Below are 19,332 nucleotides of genomic sequence, written 5' to 3'. Positions count from 1 at the left end.
TTTGTTATAAAACCTGTGTTTTATATTAGAAATGACTATTTATTGAGTGGGTTAAAACCAGTTAAGCAAAAAGACTGAACAGCAGCATTTCAAATGACTTAAGCAGCAACTTCTAAGATGACCGAACATTTGCATGACTGTACTATACAAACTCCAAAGCCATTGGAACAGAGTCGGGCTGACGAGAAGAAGCCCACCAGTGACACTGGCTGAGAAGGGAACTCCTCCAGCTGCAATCCAATCTTTTTTTAAATATGGACCTGCAATCAGCTTGCTATGGCCATGTTTGGACCATTGGTCAGTTTGTGAGAGGTGATCATGTGATAAGAAAACTAACCCCCTTTGTGTTTTAATAAACTGCTTTTCTCCAGGCTAGTCAGAAGAAGAGTGTGGGACAGAGTGTGAGACCAGAAAGACCGTGAATAGGCATTCTCTCTCTCCAGTCATCCTGCAAGCTTGTGGCCTGCCTGTTGTTTGACCAGCCACATGCCACGGGCAGGGTCTTAAAAAAATCAACCCAGCAGCTGCTGACTCCAGAAGAAAAGATAGATATCACCCACCAACATCTTTAAATCGTCTCGGCACAGCATCCGGAAAGACAACTGAGCACATTCTAAAACTATCCTAGTCATCGATCTACAAGACCTGGGCAAATTCAATCAGGCCTTTCAAAAAGGAATCAGATAGCACCTGGAGGCTATGGGGAAAGGACAGGGGAGTGGGACACACTAAATTGCGCTTGCAGAGAATCGACACAGACTCAGCGGGCTGAATGGCCTCCTACTGAGCTGTAATTATTCTATGGACAGTATTTTACCATTGGCATGTGGGGGTGGGACCTGCACACTGACATGTAAAATGACACGTAGTGGCATCGGCCAAGCATCCCGACGTCACCGCGCACCCTCACGATATTTCATTGGGCAGGCGTGCGATGATATCCAATGCATGCCAGCCATTAATTAACAGGCCACTTAAGGCCCTTGGGATGCCAATTGACAGTGATTGTTCAGGGCCTCTGCGATCTTCAGGTTATCACACAGGCGTAACGGGCAGGTGGGTAAGAGACATTTGTATAAACCTCATCCATGGGCGAGATAAGAGGGCTCAGTGGGGCTGCGAGTGTACTCTGTCAAGTATTTAATTTTCAAAGTTACTGATACTTGCATGCATTGACCTTCATCCACTTCCGCTGGGACCAGGCAAGTCAGACACAGCAAGTCAGAGGCTTCACAGCCATTGCTGGCTTCCCCCATGTCCAGGGGGCAATAGACTGTACACGTGGCCATCAAGGCGCCAGCAGGTGAACCCAGTGCCTTTGTCAACAGGAAGGGCTTCCACTCCATGAATGTGCAGATAGTGTGTGATCACAGGATGCCGATTTTACAAGTCTGTGCAAGATACCCAGGCAGCTCCCACGACGCCAACATCCTCAGACGCTCCCAGGTGCCTGGGCTCCAGCCAGGCTGGATGGACGGCTGCTGGGTAACAAGGGCTATCCCCTCAGAAGGTGCCTTATGACGCCGCTCCGCCATCCAAGAACAGAGACTGAGCAGCGATACAATAGGAGCCACGGCTCCACAAGGGCTGTGGTGGAGAGAGCCATCGGTCTTCTCAAAATGCACTTCCAATGTCTGGACCGCTCAGGGGGCGCACTCCAGTGCCCTCCAGATCGTGTGTCACTGATAATGGTTGCATGCTGTGCTCTGCACAATCTTGCGTTGGAAAGGGGGGATGCAGTGGACAAAGAAGATGTAGACGCAGTTGATGTGGCTGCACACGATGAGTCCGGCAGTGAGTCCGAGGATGAGCACGCACAAGGAGATGCTGACCCAGGCATACTGCAGGGAGGCAGAGACACATGGGAGGCTTTAATCTAATTAACCTTCAGCTAGCACACCACAGATGGACCTTCAACACACGCCAGGAATGCAGGCTCCATACTTGATATCTGAGAGCTAAACCTGCCTGGATAGGAACATTAACTAAGGGCGTTGTCAATAAAGCTGAATGTCCCACAGATCAACATTGTTGGTAATCATCCACCTGCAGAAGAAAAGAGGCACCCTTAGCCATGGTGACATGTCTGAATTTAATGGTATAACAAAAGGAACTTAAGAGAACAAAATGACAAAGGTGTTAAAAATCGCACCAACTCATAAAGACCTCATTGTGGGCCAACAATAGCACCAGTGATAAACCCGTGGTGTGCCTAAGGTGCCTTATATTTATGCTTTTGGGTGCGACGTCTTGGTGCTGCCCCCTCGCTGGGGCTGGCATCTGAGACAGCCTGCTCACTGTGATGTCCTGTTGGTCTCGATGACCTTGGCGGCTGTCCTCTGACCAGTGGGGCCTGTGCTGGCCCCGCCTGGGAGGGAGCTGCCAGTTCCACAGCTGGCATCTCCCCAGTTCTCGCAGCCTCATCGGATCCCATGGTCACTGGCAGAGGGGCGGAGGAGCTGCCACCCTCATCCAGAGCGCTCTGAGAGGAGCCCGCAGAGATGACAGGCAACTGCTGTGCTGACGTGAGGTTGCTTCGGACCTGCCTGCTCACCCTGGATAGATGGGCACTGAGCAGGGGAAACTTGGTACCCAGACCATCTCCCACACTGGCACTGACCAGCTGAGGCCAATCCCGATGTGAGGGATTGTTGGTCCGAGTGCATCCCCAGGAAGCCCTGATTGGTCTCCTGGTGGACCCTCTCCATGAGAGTCACCACTCTCTCCATGGAAGATGCATGGCCCTTGGCCATGAGGCTCATTGCTTCAGTGATCATATGTGTAGAGTCCACTACCACGGACACCAAGCCAAGCATTGCCTCATGTGTCTCCACCAGATGCTCCCACTGGCGCCATGGGCACTCTCTGTCTCTTCCAGCTCCTCCAGTGACTGTGAAGCGCCCTCATCGCTGTGCCCCGGGACACTAGCCGGTCATCTAATTCCCACCGAGATGCTAATATCTGCACTGGTTCTTGCCTGGCAGAGATGGTGTGACGCTGGTGAGTCCGAGACTTCAGGGGCCTCAGTAGTGAGAGGAGACCCCTGCTGCTCCTCTTACCGGCCCTGCTCTGCTGATTCTGAAAGGAAGAACAAGGACATTTGATTATTTAATGTGGAGACAATGTCAATGTGCATCCCTGTCCCCCGGATCATTATGTGCTCATCCTTCCATAAGCAATGGTCAAGCCATGTTGCAAACTTCAATCCTGAACATTCAGCACTACCATGGCTGCTGGGAGGACAATGGAGGTCTCACTGCTGAGCAAACATAGCCGCCCGTGGCACCCCAGCCTCACTGACACCGGTGGACCTGGGCGCATGGCGCCTCTTCAAATCCAGGGCCTCCTGCTCGAACTGGTTAAGCATTGCCACCTGGACTGGCCCTCCGCTAGTCCTCACCCGTTCGGCGGCGTTATGTGCATTCTTCTCCTGAAAAGGAGAGAAGAGTATTGATTAGTGTAACTTGTACCTGGAATGTCTTCGCTGCCACCCCACCCCAACCAGAGTGGGACATCGCAGGGTTCCAGTGCCTCCTCAGCCCGCTGCTGCTGGCCACTCACACAAAGATGCCAGGCCTGTCCCCCCACCCCTCCACCCCCTTGGCCAAATGCTGCCTCCATCAAATTTGGCACCACACAGTCCAACCTTCCAAAGCAAGGAGGCGCAAGTATGTGGAGTGCAGAGGGCAGCAGATCGATTGGTGCCATGCCACCTTGAAGCTCCCCTCCCAGCATGTCATCACCCTGACTTTGACATGTCCTGGAGTTCCAGCACTGTGCCTACGTGCAGCTCCTCCAGGTTGCCCCCAAAACAGTTATGTGGGTCTCAGTGTAACACATGCTGTGGGGGCAGAACACATCACATCACCACCCTCCCAGGGTGACCTCGGCATGGGCAATACCTGCTGACCCACCCAGCGAAGGACACATGCCGTCAATGATTCAATGCAGCCACTACACTCAGGCTTGGTGGGTGGTGGGGTGGGGGGGGGTGGGGGCGGGGAGGTGCCAGGGGGAAAGCCTACCTGCTGGGTTAAGTCACCAATGCCAACATAGTGCTGACTCTTCCCGAGCGCAAGAGGTCATTGAAGTGCTTGCGGCGCTGGATCCAGGTGCACCGGACCACGTCATGGGAGCTCATTATCTCTGCCACATCCTCCCAGGCCCATTTGGTCATGTAGGGGGGGCCTCCTCCTCCCGCCCTGGGGTACCAGCACCTCCTGCTGCGCTGCCACCTCCTCGAGGAGGGCAGCAAGGCAATCATCAGAAAAACGAGGGGCACAGTGCCCCCCTGCCCTACCCTCCAGCCTGGCCTGCTCACCAGCAGCGTTCTGGGGAGCCCTTCCACTGGCCATGATTCACAACCTTTGAAAAGCTGCAGCAGCTTTTTAAACAGTCCCCTGGGTCGCCATTGGACCCAGCGGTCATTGCAGTCCCACCGCTGCCCGCCCACTCCCGCTGTCCTCGGAGGCCACGATTCACGCTTGGGCTGCCCGTGTAAAATGGTGGCGTGGATCCGATTGCAGGCAGTGATTGCCAACATAGTGCTGACCCGCCCGCTCCTACTCCTGCTCCACCTGCCCGCCAGCCAGAAAATTCTGCCCTATGATTCTATTATTCTAATGGGGGTGCAATAGGAACTGGAGAATAAATAACATATCAAAACATTCACTTAAGGTAAGGCATTAAGCACTCACAAGCAGATGATAATTAGGAGTGTATCATTTGTATAAGCCAGTGAAATTCTAAACCACTTTGAAATCTTTGTGTATGGAGTGTTCCTGTAATAATTGGTGACATTGCAATGTCAAATGGGAAGAATGCCAATGTTGATCATTGAGCAGAAGTAGTTTATTGTCATTTGGAAGGGTCAGGACTGAAGTTGGTCCTGACTGTTAATTCTGGGTGGAGGGGAGGAACTGTTTAGCTAACATGGTTCATTGAGCTGTTGCCGAAGAGCTCTGTCCACAGGCTGGTGTTCATACCCGCACTGTGCTCCAACAACCCCACACTCCTGATAACACCACCCCACCCACCCACTCAATCCTCTTCTTTAATATTTTCACTGTCATCTATGCCAGCTTCTGGTTAAAGATCTTCATCTATTGCTGGCTCCATGCATTGTCCCCATCGCAGAGCAAAGCAGTGCAGTGTGCCACTAACCAATGTGATATAGAATACTCTCCAAGCTGTATTGAAGGAAGCTTCCAGGCCTGTTCTAGCAGTAGAGTTATTGTTTTAATGACAGCTCCAGTCAACCCATAGATCTGGCTGTAGCACAGTTTGATCCTTGGCACGCATGGGTTTCTGAGGAGCAAGCATGCAGGGGCTAGCTCTCATCCCCAACAGTCAGCCCTACACACGCTGTGGGTGACGGTCGGAGGGTTGGCCTAAGCTAAAAGTGCCATGGCTGCTACTAGGAGAAGTCCATACAATATCCTTCTGATAATCATGATAGGAGTTGTGTATTAATGAAATAAAAGCCCTTGTGACTAATAAAGACAGCAGGTTCATCTGCAGAGGCTTCATGGAGCTATTTGCGTGGTCAATGATATCCTGGAATATACACCATAGGGTTTATTGTGCTGTCTCTGCTTGTCTATGGGGAGAGCAATTAATTCTTTGCTTTGGTAAAAATGGTATCAGTTACCTGATTAATGCAAGCAAGAACTGCAGACTGGCTGGTGTTGCTAATATCCCCTATCACAATCTAGAAGTACTGGAGGCAAAGACATTGAAGGCTGTAGTAATCATGTTCTGCACTCGCCCTCATACCCTCTTACTCACCCTCTCCCCCCTGCCACCATCCAGTCAATACCTGCTTTGAGTCAAAATCCATCTCATTAACTATCTTAGATTTCTGTATCTCTGGAGTGTGGTATGTGCACTGTCAGGTGCTTTTTCTTGAAAACTTGGTTTGATGTTTTGTATCTGCACCTTACCTTTGTTCCAGTCTTTAGAACCTGCTGCTTCAGTCCTTATAGACTTGCAGCTCTTTCAACATTGCAGGATGTTTGAGTTTCACTCGATGCCCGTTGCTTCACCCTCTACCTTTTCTTACATTTCAGCAGTCACCATTCACTATTGGAGGAGAAGCAGTGCAACTTTTTTCTAGTTTGGAAAGATGTAGAAAAGTATGAACTAAGAAAGATTTAATACTCTGAAATTAGTAATTAGTAAGGGGTGTTATTAAAGAATGAAAGCTCAATATTAAAGAAACCAACAGCTCTTTGGCCCCATGACAGGTATTAGAGGCTAAGACCTGGTTTGAGTATCTTACATTTACTGTCACTGCATATTTAGTATGTCAGGGAATTTTGGTGTTAGACAATTAAAAGCATGACAAAATCAAATTTTAAGATCTTCTGAGTGATTTTGTTTAATTGTACTAGAAAATCTTCCTGCCTAGTTCGGGTTACCTGTATAAATATTTTTGTTTCGGTTTACTATGCATGGTTGCTAAATATTTTTGCAGCGATAATGCTGATAATTTTAGGGAAAGGGATGTTTACAATCCAGCACACAAAACTTCATCTTAGCTCAGTTTATGAAGTGATTATTTGTTCCAGAGAAAAGTGGGTTTGTTTAACAAGAATAGGCTTTGGCAGTGGTTCCCATGAAACAACAGGAAATAGATCCAACTTTCATCAATCAGCGCCTTGGAAAGAAGCCCAATGAAACGACTTTTGTTTCGATGACAGATGGTAAACTCTATAATGCTGCTAAAATAACAAGAAGCCAAACCAAGCCTCCAAAGTAAGCAAGGTATGATAAAGAAGACATTAATCGCTCCAGAAGTAAACCCGTAATTACAAAACAAAACAATACTTCCAATTGTTTTGCCTTATCATTTTTAAGAAGCTGCAGAAACTTTTTAAAAAAAATTGATGAGAATTTTGGACTCTTTTCACGCAATTATAAGTGGAAGAAGGGTAGGACATTTCAACATAAGTTAACTCATGTCTGATGAGAGTGGAGTGAGGGCATCCTCTCTCCTTATCACATCTAGCTGATCCTTGTGATAGGAGCTTTGGGTCATACAATCACCCTGTCTGTGTAAAAAGGCTCCTTGCTATGGAAGTGATCAAGAGCATGATCTCCTGGATGCAACAAACAGTGAAGGAAATGGTTGGATGGATGTGCTACTCACTGTGGAAGAGAGAGAAAGAAAGATACCTTTATATGTAAAAGGATTGCATGTTACGCCAACAAAACTACATGGGCAATTTTTACCTGGGCTGTCAGCAACATCAATCAATAAAGAAAACCAGATAGCAAACTAATTAAATTTTGTGAAATATTTTTACAAATCCTTTAAGCCAACATCTTGGTCTTTTACTTGATGAGAAAGTTTACTAATGGAAGCAGGCTTTGTAAAATAATTAAGTCACAGAAATTTTGCATTTTACTATAAAATTATTAAATGTACGCCACAGCAGTTTCTCTGCTCAATAAGTGTTTAGCATGTTTTCCAGCTGAGGTCTCTGCACCTTTGAGAAGCCTAGGGTTTCATGGATGATGCTGACCTCATACTGTACAGTTAAAACGGCAACAGGGCTAATTTTGCTGAGAACTAGCACCACAATACTGGTGTATCTGTGCCGTACACCATTATTATGTTCATTGTCATTGGTAGTACAGAACTTGAGTATTGCTGATAAAAGAGACATGCCTAAGCTTTTCGACTTACACTTATCAGGAAACTCACAAGAATACCAATATAAGGTGGAAAACAAAAATTAAAATTGCATGCCAACCGATCAACACTCTCTTCACATAAATTGCTGTTTTCCCCTTATATTGGTATTCTTGCGAATGTCCTGATGAGTACAAGATGAAAAGCTTTGACATGTCTCTTTTTTGAGCAGTGCTCATTATTATGTTGCAAGAAATTCCAAGAAATTATGGCATGAAGGGCCTTTGTCTTTATGCTTGCAATGCTATAATCTTCTGGAATCCTTGCCAAAAAAGTTTAAGAGCTAATTAATTATGATAGCTCTACCCCATATTAAAATCACAAGTGAGGTCATTTTTGCTGAATTAAGACCACCATGTCTATAAATGTGCATATTAAATTGATTTAAGTCCAGAAAGAAGCAAAGTGGAATGAGAATAGGGAGGTAATGTAAGAAGTGTGTGGAAAGTGAAATGAGAAAGGAATGCTAGGAAGAGTTGATGACTGTCCTAGTGACAGTGTGTGAGAATGATGTTAGCATATAGTATGAAGAGAGGACAGCTGGAAGTGAGTGTGCTTAGAATGAGAAAAAGAGGCGTTTTCATGTAGTCTTGTGATTAAATGGTGAAAGATATGGTGGAGGGGAGCAAATTGCTGAGAGTGGTGGGACAAATGGTGAGAGGGTCATTTTGAGGTGTTGTTGAGAGAGGTGAAGAGCTGTACTCATTTTGACTGCCTTTATGAGGTCACTAAAGCTCTTCCTGCAATGAAATCAATCCTGGGAATGGTGACATTGACCCTGTCATAAGAGCAAACAAACAGGAGCAGGAGTAAACATGTGTCCCCTCAAACCTACTCCATCATTCAATACAATCGTGGCTGATCTTATGCCTCTACCCCACTTTCCTGCCCTCTCCCCATGTTCCTTGATTCCCAACACACCAAAAATCTGTCTATCTCAGCCTTATATATACTTAATGATGGCACATACACAACATTCCGAGGTAGAGAATTCCAAAGACTCACAATCCTGTCAGCCACCTCTTTTCAAGCCTGTACCATCTGATCGTTGATGGTTTCCTTCTGGCTTTTGGGGAGGAGTTCTTGATCTTCATTTCTTCCATTGGAAAGCTGGGGACAGGATTACATATTATAGTCTTGCTGCAAAGTCTTCCACTGTTGTTGAATGAAAATTACAAGCATTGGATTCAACTTCACTTTAAGAGGCCTTGGGAGTTATGTTGGCCAATGTGTGGGTGAGGGGGGTAGGTTGCTCAATCCTGCACCCAATTGAGAAGGCAGATTCCCCAACATATTTAAATGATGTCAGGATGTTAAAGATGCCTGAACTCTATCCTGAAAAGGTAGTTAGACTTGCAGCCTGCCCTCAGGGCTTAATGTTAGAGTAACCGCTGCTGCTTTATAGATAAACTTAGCAGCCAATTTATGCACAGTAAGGTCCCACAAACAGTGCACGAAGTGCATGACCAGTTAATGTGTGTTGATATTAACTCAGGGTTGAATGCTGACCAGGACTTTGAGACCCCACCATTCTCGGTTATGAGGAGTGCCATAGATTGTTTATGTTCACCAGAACATAAACAGCCTTGGTCTGACATCTCATCCGAAAGATCATCTCTCTAATATTACACCATCTCTTAGCTCATTCCGAACTTGATGCTGGACAGGCAATTGGATGACAGAGTGAAGGCCATGGATTAAAGCTAGTGGCAGAGAGGTAGAGCTGGCATTATTGGAAGAAACATGTAAAACTGGTCCTGTACCATGAATAATGGCGCTGAGAGGCATTAAGTGTACAGTCAAGAGGACAAAGGGTAGTGTATTCAATCATTTTGTTACTTTTATATGATACAAACGTGTAAAGACTATGGCCTGGATCTTTGTCCTGGAATTCCCTCCCTAACAGCACTGTGGGTGTACCAACACCACATGGACAGTAATGGTTCACGAAAGCCACTCATCAACTTCTCAAGGGTATGTAGGGGTGGGCAATATATGCTGGCTCAACCAGCAAATCCCACACTCTAAAAATGAATGGAAAAAATAGAGTCGGGTGTGCAGAGTGGGGGGGATTCCAAGATTCCTGGAGCTGACCTTTAAAAATGGCTGCCTGGACACCAGATTTTCGATCTGGTGGGGTGGGCTGGATCAGACAGGTGACGCCAGAAAATCTGAGGAGGCTTCTGGCTGAGGAGATGGGATAGGTGGAAGGCCTGCCTCAGGGATCCAGCAATATGCCTAAAATTTAAAATTAAAGAATAAAACATAAAACACCCTTCCAGCCTTCACCCCTCACCACCCCCTCCTCCAACTCATACACACTGCATGCCCCACCCATGCCAATCCATGCTACCTCATGCACTATACCCACCCCTATAACCCCTCATACCATCTATGCCATCCTATGCCCCTCCATCCACCCCCCATGGCCCCTCATACTCTCCATGCCAAACTATGCTGTTCTACCCACCTATGACCCTTTATAGCCCCTATGTCAACTTAGTGCTAACTCATGCCAACCAATGCCCTTCCCTGCCCACCATCCTTTGCCCTTCCACCTACCATGCTAACCCATCCAGTATCCACCATGGGAAGACCTCACAACCCATACGTAGATGGGATAAAATAATGTTCTATAAAATAAAGTTCCAAGTGTCCACTTCAGATTTCACTATAATGAAAAAAAACTCTCATTTATAAAAACCCATTCACTGCATTTACATTTCTTCAACTAAATAAAGTCTTAGAACAACAAACATTTCATTAAAGTGCACAATCCCTTAAAACAACACGCATTGGAATTCATAGACCTGCTTCAAAGATTCTATAACCACCTGCAGCTGTCAATCAAACTGCAAATTGGCAGGCATCCTACTGTGATAATGGATGGCTGTGAAATCAGTCATGCAGCAGTGATCTGGTAATGGAGGACCTCAGGCTTATGTCAACAGACAGAGTGAAATAGCAAGTGATGATTTTTTTTGTCACACTCCAGACAGTTTCTTTCAAAGATTTAAAGGACAGGACGTCTAAATGCTTTGACAGCTTGAGAGCTCCCTTTGACAGGTGCTTTTGACAGTTCCTCTTGATAGCTATGACAGCTCCCTTCGACAGGTACTTCTGCCAGTTTTGCCAGTTTATTTTGATAGTTCCAGTAAGCTTGACAGTAATGAGTTTATGCATTTTTTATGCACTTTTATGCCTAATTTTAACAATTCAGAAGGTCACCTTACCTCTCCAAAATGACACCTGACCTCCTGCAAAGGTGGCCCAGGACCAGATCCAAAGGGGTACCCTAGCTCTCCAAAGGGTACCCTAGCTATCCAAATGAAATCACCAAGCTCAGACCTGCTCTTACCAGGTCTAATCTGCACACTTCAGGTTTCACACTCCAAGGTTACCAAAATCCTACTTCAGTGAAGGCAGCTGATGATTTAAATGGCCAGCTGCCTCCATAAAATGTGTACGCATGGAACGTGCTCCACCTCCATTCCCACTCTTATGAAAATGGGAATTGTCGTGTTTGGGGCTGGGACACCCAATTTTCAGCCACTTCCTCCATGACAGAGACACACTTCATCATGGTGAAAATCTGGGCCTTGGTTGTTTTTAATTTGAAGCCTATGATTTTCTTTTATTATCTGCAGGGACAGTTTTAATGGTTAATTTTCTGACTATTCTCTTCTGGCAGGAAGTATCACCAGTTGGAAGCACATATTGGAAGTTTAAGCATATGTGCATGCAATTTTCTTAAATGATTAGAAAATCATATGCTGTTTGCTTCTGAATTTCCAGTATGCGCTCCCAGTAGGTGAGACTTCCTGCCGGAAAATCAAATTCAGAGAATCAACCCTCTACCGTCATTTTTGGATCATTGTGAAGCAATTTCCCCATTGCGATTTTGCTAAACAGACAACACAATCCCAGAGGCATATATCTAACTTCCGCGGCCGTATTGGAGGTTGTTGGGAGTGGTGGAGATGGTACAAGGGAGTGCAGGTGTTTATCTCACTATTACTTGAAAACATCTGCTGCCTTGATGTTGACTGTCCCGCAATGTGGCAAAGAGTATTGTCTAAGCTTAATCTATGCATCCAACATTAGCATCTGCCATGATCTTGAGATTGCTGAGAAGACTAGTGTGCAGTGGTACAAGGATTGTACAAATATCGATAGGTGCTTGATAGCCAAGGGTAGAAAGGAACTTGGATTGAGCCAAAGTGGGTTGATAGAGTTCGGATACAAATTAACTATGATCTAATTGAATGACGGAACAGCTTAAGGGGCTGAATGGCTTACCCTTTTTCCTATGTTTCTTTGATTTGCAGGCCGATTATTAGCCTGTCAGAGCCTGTGACATGAGCTCTTTTTCTATGATCCTATTGGATTTGATATTCTAACAGAAGCATAGTAGCACTGTGGAAGATAGCAAGGTTAATGCCTAAAGTGACCATAAGACGAATGAGAACAATCTTAAGCCGGTAGCGGCAGCAGAGAAATGAGATGAGAATCACACAGGATGATATGTATATTGGTGTATGTGTGATGATGTATATGTGTGTTGATGCATGTGTGTGTTGGTGTGTGTTGATGCATGTGTGTGTTGGTGTGTGTGTATGTATGTTGGTGTGTGTGTATGTGTATGTTGGCGTTGGTGCGAGGGATACTGTGGGTGGCAGCATGTGGCTAAGGTGAACATGTTTTTAAACAAAAGGAACAATAAAGGGGATGAGATGGGGGTGGAAGAGAAAGTACAGCAAGACTGGTGCCGAAATTGATGATAATAATCAGTGTGGCCAACATCAGCACGCAGGTAGACACAGGAAAACATTGTGTGACATGGATAACAGGCAGAGGTTAAGCATTTTGGGTCTGTGGAGAGCTCACCAGTCCAGAGTCAGTATAGCAAGTCAGAAAAGTAGTGTGGTCCTTTTTCTTACTTTTTCATGCAAAACAGGGATGCAAATTAAGGGTTCAAGCAGGATGGCTAAGCGTAGTAATTATAACTTTGGGAAATGAAAGACTGTTATGAGACAGCCTTTCAGTAAAGCTGAGTTATTTAAAAATCCCAATGGGAAACTTTAAACAACTGTCATAACCTATATTTTAAGTGGTATGTTTGAGATGCAACGCTAAATTCAGGAATCACACCACCAATTCTTGAGAGGCTTTATATTAAACTAAATGAAACATTTTATTAAGTTACAACACATTGAACACATTACATGGCTACAACTTACTTCTTTAGTAACCCATAGGATTAACCAGACATCATGCAAAGCATTTTCACCTTACAAATTCAAAATGAGGTTCCTTTCACTTTGGTTCCTGTGGAGGCAGTTGTAGGCTTACAGCTGCTTTGATCTTACATTGCTTCTGCTCCGCATACACAAAACTGCTATCCTTATACCTCTGTTTTTGTTTTGGATTTCCAGCATCCGCAGTTTTTTGTTTTTATCATTATACCTAGCATAGCTCATTGAATGTAAATTCTCATTGTAACACCAGCCTCTTCTAACAATAAAAACCCTTTCATAGTACCAATTTTGTTAGCAATATAAACATATTGCTTGGTCTCTGCTAGCTAGGTGCCAGATTTCACTCGCCTTCTTGAATACTTTATTCAAAAAATGCAAATACATTCTATCTCTGTTTCTTCTCAAAACTAGTACATATCAAAGCACCCAGACTAGCTGGCTTTAATACAATTAAGACACACCCACAGACTAAACCTCTATTTGAAAAGAAAAATACTTTCCAATAATATTATATACATTAATAGCTTCATGACAAGGACTGTAGCTTCATGAATAACTCTGTGTTGTAAAATCACATGATCTGTGTAAACCAATGTGTCAACAGCACAGGAAACCTTTACAGAGAGAGTTCTTCTTTAGTTATGGTGTTTGATGAACTCATGTAGTTGCTGCTGCTGTCCTGTAAATAAAGTTAAAGGTTTGCACTAAGAAAAGTTGGCTGAAGGTCAACTCTTTAAGTTTATAATCAGATTCAGTGCTATATCTTGCCCAGCGATTGTGAATATGTAAGTTCGTTAAAAATAAAAGAAGACTTACTCAACCAAAATGCCGCAGTTTGGCAGAATCGACCCCTTTCAGTCAGCCACAGATGATTGGTCTCAATCTATAGAGCACCTTGCATTCTTCTTTCAAGCAAATTAAATCATGTGGGAGGAAAAGAGGAGAGTGATTCTCCTGAATATTTGTGGGAGCATGACCTTCAGTTTAATTCAAAGCTTGATGACCCCCAATGCCCCACATTCAAAGACTTTCAGTGAATTAGTAGCTACATTAAGGAACATTTTCAATCCAAGCCCTCAGTCACAATACAGAGGTTCAGGTTCAATTCACAGAATGGAGCCCTGGAGGAGACAGTTGCTGTCTACGTGGCAAAATTAAAACAACTAATAGAATATTGTGATTTCGGTAAAACTCTGAATGACATGCTCGAGATCATTTAGCATGTGGCAGGCAGGGAGACACTATTCAGCGAAGATTGCTGGCTGAAGTGACTCTTGATTTTAAGAAAGTGTTAGAAATAGTGTTGGCGATGGAAAGCGCTGTAAGGGATTCACAAACAATTCAAGGGGCGCAAAATGGCGCCATTCTCCTAATCGGGCAGGAACTGTCCACCTAAAGTGGCGCGAAAAGCTGGGACTCCACTGCGAAGAGGGAAACAGCCCCCCGCTAACTGAAAAATGAGAGAAACAGCTTAGTAGCTAAATCAAAAAATAACTTTCATCGACATGGAAACAATCAGTCTTCTAGCGATTAGCAATTTTAAAAAGTAGGATGTTATTATGTGGAGACATACTGAGACAGTGCAAAGCGAGATTTAAATAGGCCTCCAAACAACAAAAGAAGCCCAATTAAGTCTATAATGTAGAAGAGCCAGAAACAACTAGTTCTGACATTTATTCATTATTCAACATGAAAGTTGGGAAGATAGAGCCAATTTTTGTTATAGTGCAAGTGAAGATGGGATGGTGGGACTGATATATGAGGAGGGATTGAGTCGGTTAGGATTCACTGGAATTCAGAAGAATGAGGGCGCATCTCATAGAACCTATAACATTTTAACAGGACTAGACAGGGTAGATGCAGGAAGGATGTTCCCGATGGTGGGGCTCACAGTCTAAGGATACGGGGTAGACCATTTAGGACTGAGATGAGGAGAAATTTTTGGTGAGCCTGTGAAATTTACTACCACAGAAAGTAGTTGTATGTTTTCAAGAAGGAGTTTGATATAGCTCTTGGGGCGAAAGGGATCAAAGGATATTGGGAGAAAGCGGGAGCAGACTGTTCAGTTGGATGATCAGCCATGATCATAATGAGTGGTGGAGCAGGCTGGAAGGGCTGAATGACCTACTCCTGCTCCTATTTTCTATGTTTCTATGTTTCTAAGAGTAAACTATTAAAAATGTAAGTAGACATAGGTGCTTCTACCAGTGTAATAGAAGAACACACTTTCAGATATTTAAATAAAGGTAATCAACAATTACAATAGGAACAAACATCTGCCAGGTTGAAAACGTACACAGACGAAGAAATCCAAGTAAAAGGTATTACCAGAGTAACAGTTCATCATAGACACCAGTCAGCATATCTACCAGTTATGGTATTAGAAGGTAGAGGACCACCTTTCTAGGTTGAAATTGGCTGAGGGAAATTAACCTTGATTGGCCAGTGAGATTTCAAAAGGAAACTGGAAGAGTTCCTGTCTTGAAAAAGGAACAAGGCAAAATACTTCAGAAAGAGCCTGGAGAGTCCAGGTACTGCAACAAGATGGAAAGGCAGCGAGTAAACGTTCAGTGTTGTAGAGCAGTTGAGTTATGTTATTAATAATAGAGTTGATCTGCAAACACTCCTTAAGTGGAAACGTTAAGTTAATTTACAATATACTCAGCAGCAACCACACGTGTGCTTTCAGCTCCAACTCTATCTCTACACTGCTGAGGTAGCCCACGCTACTTTCTTATTGGTTACTACAGATCATGTGATCTTTCCTAACAAGTATTATTCTTAAAGGTACATTGTACAAAAGACAAAAATATTATTACTACGTTCTTCCCCCTTTAACTCAGCTATACATATTATATTTACAAGTACATATTTTTCAAGACAACATAATATTTACACTGGGTAAGGAGTTTACAAGTTCAGCCTTTCAGGTGGTTTCCTGGGACATGTGGATTGTCCATCACTTCAGATTCTTTGTCAGGAACTTTCTTTTCTGGAGTTGCTTGAACATTAGGTGCTTCGGTGGGCACTTGCAATTCTGTATTCTCAACTCTTACAGGAACATCAGACATGTCAGTCCTGGGTTGAGTATCCTCAATAGGAAACGCAGACCTGATCATGGTTACTGGTGGAACCATATTTTGATGATTTGTCTCTCTCTTCTTTAGTTGGTCCACATGTTTATGGATGATCTGGCCTTCCACTTCCACATGGTAAGATAGAGGTCCAGTCACTGCACTTATTTCACCTTTGGTCCTTCCCCAAAGTTTTTCACGTATACTATCTCTCCTGTGGTAAATTTCCTCTCCTGACTATGCAGTTGTGTCTAGTTTTCTGGATTCCCTGACTCCTTTCCACCTTCTCCTCTAAATTTGGCATTATTAAGCTCAATCTCGTCCTGAGATGGCAATTCAACAATAACTCCACAGGTGTGACACCTGTTGTTGTGTGAGGGGTTGTCTTGTAATGAAAAAGAAAGTGTGCTAGCTTGGTAGCCAAGAAATCACCGGTTAACTTTTCCATGGCTGTCTTCAACTTTTGAGCTGCCCTTTCAGCCAGTCCTTCTGAGGAAGGGCGGCATGGTGCTGTTTTCACATGAGTGATACCGTTGAAGCTGATAAACTGTTGAAACTCAGCACTCGTAAATGCCGTGCCATTATTGGAAATGACTACTTTTGGTAGTCCGTGAATGGCAAAACTCTGACGCAGTTTCTCAGTTGTGGCACCGGGTGTTGGTGACTTCACCTCATGTACGTCCAACCATTTTGAATGGGCATTGACAATGAAACATTATTCCCAAGAAAGATCCAATGTAATCAATGTATAACAGCACCCTGGGCCTACCTGGCCACTCCCATGGGTGTAATGGAGCTGTCACTGGCAACTTTTGCAATTACTGACATTGCCCACAATGCTTTACCATACTCTCTTTTTTGCCATCCATCCCTGGCCACCATAGATAGCTGTGTGCTATGGTCTTCATTTGGGAAGTTCCTGAATGGACACTGTGTAGTTCAATTAAAAGCAGCTCCCTTCCCTTTGGAGGAACTAACACTCATGCTCCCCCCAATAAGATGCCATCCTGACTGGTTATTTCATGCCTTCTGTTGAAGTGCAGTTTCATTTCATCAGGTACAGGCTCCTGTGACCAACCGTGTAGCACTTGTTCTTGCACTTGAGATAGGACTGGGTCCCAACTTATCCACTCTCTGATCTCTCCAGCACATACTGGCGAGGAATGTAAGAAATTTAACAGTAAAACAAGTTCTTGTGGAACTGGGACATGCCCATATTTTTGTGTAAAGACAAACAACTAAGGGCTTCAGCATTTGCGATTTGATTACCAGGCCTATGTACTAAAGTGTATTCGTATGCTGCCAGAATTAAAGCCCTATTAGTATTTCTGTATCTTCTTTCTATGTGCCTTCTTCTTTCTAGCACAGACTTTAATCTTGGCCTTCTTTTTGACTTCACTATTGGCCAGACTTCTCTCAGATGCAAGCTCAGTGGCTGAGTCTCCCAAAATTTCATTATCTGTCTGCTTCTTGGAAAACTCAGCGACTTTTGTTTCCAAGGCCTCTTTGGCTTCATTTAGCTGATTCTTCAGCTCTTCCATCTCTTTTTTGTATTTGTTTGCTGCCTCCTGGAAAATTGAACATTCTTGTATCTTCTCTGCCAACTCATTCTTCAGTTTGTTCAGAGAAGTGCTGAATTCTTTCTGTTTCCCTTCATACTTTTCCAAACTTTGAGTGGAGGGAATCTTATAGTGTGTGAAGGTCTTTCAACAGGTTTTCTTTTTCCCTGTGAAGGTTTCTCACCTCATCTTGAACTCTGTCATCAAGCAGGGTTTCTTTGAGTTTCTTCTGCTGCTCTCCCAGGTTTTGGCTTAAGACAGCTGCATTTCTTCAGGTTGCTGAGTCCTTACACACTCCTGTTTCAAAACAGAAATGCTTTCAGCTTCCATTTGGAATCTCAGTGGCCACTCAAGGTTGATTTCCCTTAGTCAATTTCACCCTATAAGGCTTGGTCCTCTGCCTGTCAATACCAACACTGGTAGCTTTTCAGATTGGCTTCCATAATGGACAGTTACTCTGCGTCTGCATTTTACTTGAATGTCTTCACCTGTTCTGTTTTTAGCTTGGCAGCTGCTGGTTTCAAGTTTAATTGATGTTCACCATAATTCAGGCATCTGAAGGTATGATCTCCTACCAAGATGGCCGAGTGGTTAAGGCGTTGGACTTAAGAGCCGATGGACATATGTCCACTTGGGTTTGTATCCCACTCCTGGTAGATGAATTTTTGTACCAAATTCAGCTGAAGGCACTCAACACTTTTAATTTGTGCTCGCTTCGGCAGCACATATACTAAAATTGGAACAATACAGAGAAGATTAACATGGCCCCTGCACAAGGATGACATGCAAATTCATGAAGTGTTCCATGTGAAGGTATGTTCCCCAATTATTCTAGTGGAAGCTCCCATGTCTACTTTCATTTTAGCAGGTGTACCATTTACTTTCAATGTGATAAATATTAGTTCTTCCTTTCTAACTTTTAGGTTAAACAATGAACAAATGTCTGAATTTGGTGTTTCAGGCTCTTCTACATTGTAGATTTCATTGGGCTTCTTCTTTTGTTTACATGCCTGCTTGAATCTTTCCTTGCATTGCCTCATCATATGCCCATTTATATTACAATAGTAGTATTGGATTTTTTAAAACTGCCAATCACTAAAAGAATGAATGTTTCCACCTTTATTAAAATTATTCTTTGATCTTGCTGCTAAGTTAATTTCCTTTATTCTTCAGCTAGCTGTTTCTTGCTTCTCAGCAGAGTCTCGCCTTTTCATGTAACTTTTGCTTGAGGTTTCCCACCCAATGTAGAGGATGGCGCCATTTTGCGCACCATGTATCACTTGTGAATCTCTTACAGCACTTTCCATGGCCAGTGCTATCTCTAGCGCCTTCTTGAAATCCAGATTCACTTTGGACAATAATCTTTTCTGAATAGTGTCCTCTTTCACACCACATACTAAACAATCTCTGAGCATATTGTTCACAGTTGTATCAAACTTAAAATGTTCCATTAGCTGCTTTAAAGTTGCCACATAGCACGCAATTTTCTCACCCAGGACACTATTTCACAAATTAAACCTGAACCTCTGCATTGTGACTGAGGCCTTGGGTTGAAAGTGACCCTTCACAAGGTCCACCAATTCATTGAAATTCTTTGAATCTGGGGTACTTTGAATCAAACCATAGGTTCTGCTCCCACAAATACTCAAGAAGATTGCTCACCTCTTTTCTTCCCCTTCATCTCATTTGCTTGAAAAAAGAATGCGAGGCATTCTATGTATTGAGACCAATCATCTATGGCTGGT

At 43.9% G+C, this 19,332-nt stretch overlaps 1 non-coding gene across 1 annotated transcript; it reads left to right on the top strand.

The window, feature by feature from the left end:
* Positions 1–18,293: 18,293 nt before the first annotated feature.
* On the top strand, positions 18,294–18,400 carry LOC121285778. The gene has a single exon (XR_005944782.1). It is a non-coding gene; the product is annotated as a U6 spliceosomal RNA (small nuclear RNA).
* The last annotated feature ends 932 nt before the right edge of the window (positions 18,401–19,332 follow it).

The sequence above is a fragment of the Carcharodon carcharias genome, chromosome 1, assembly GCF_017639515.1.
Source record: "Carcharodon carcharias isolate sCarCar2 chromosome 1, sCarCar2.pri, whole genome shotgun sequence".
NCBI classification, from domain to species: domain Eukaryota; kingdom Metazoa; phylum Chordata; class Chondrichthyes; order Lamniformes; family Lamnidae; genus Carcharodon; species Carcharodon carcharias.
The sequence above is the reverse complement of the archived record's forward strand: the minus strand, read 5'-3'. Positions and strand labels throughout refer to the sequence as shown.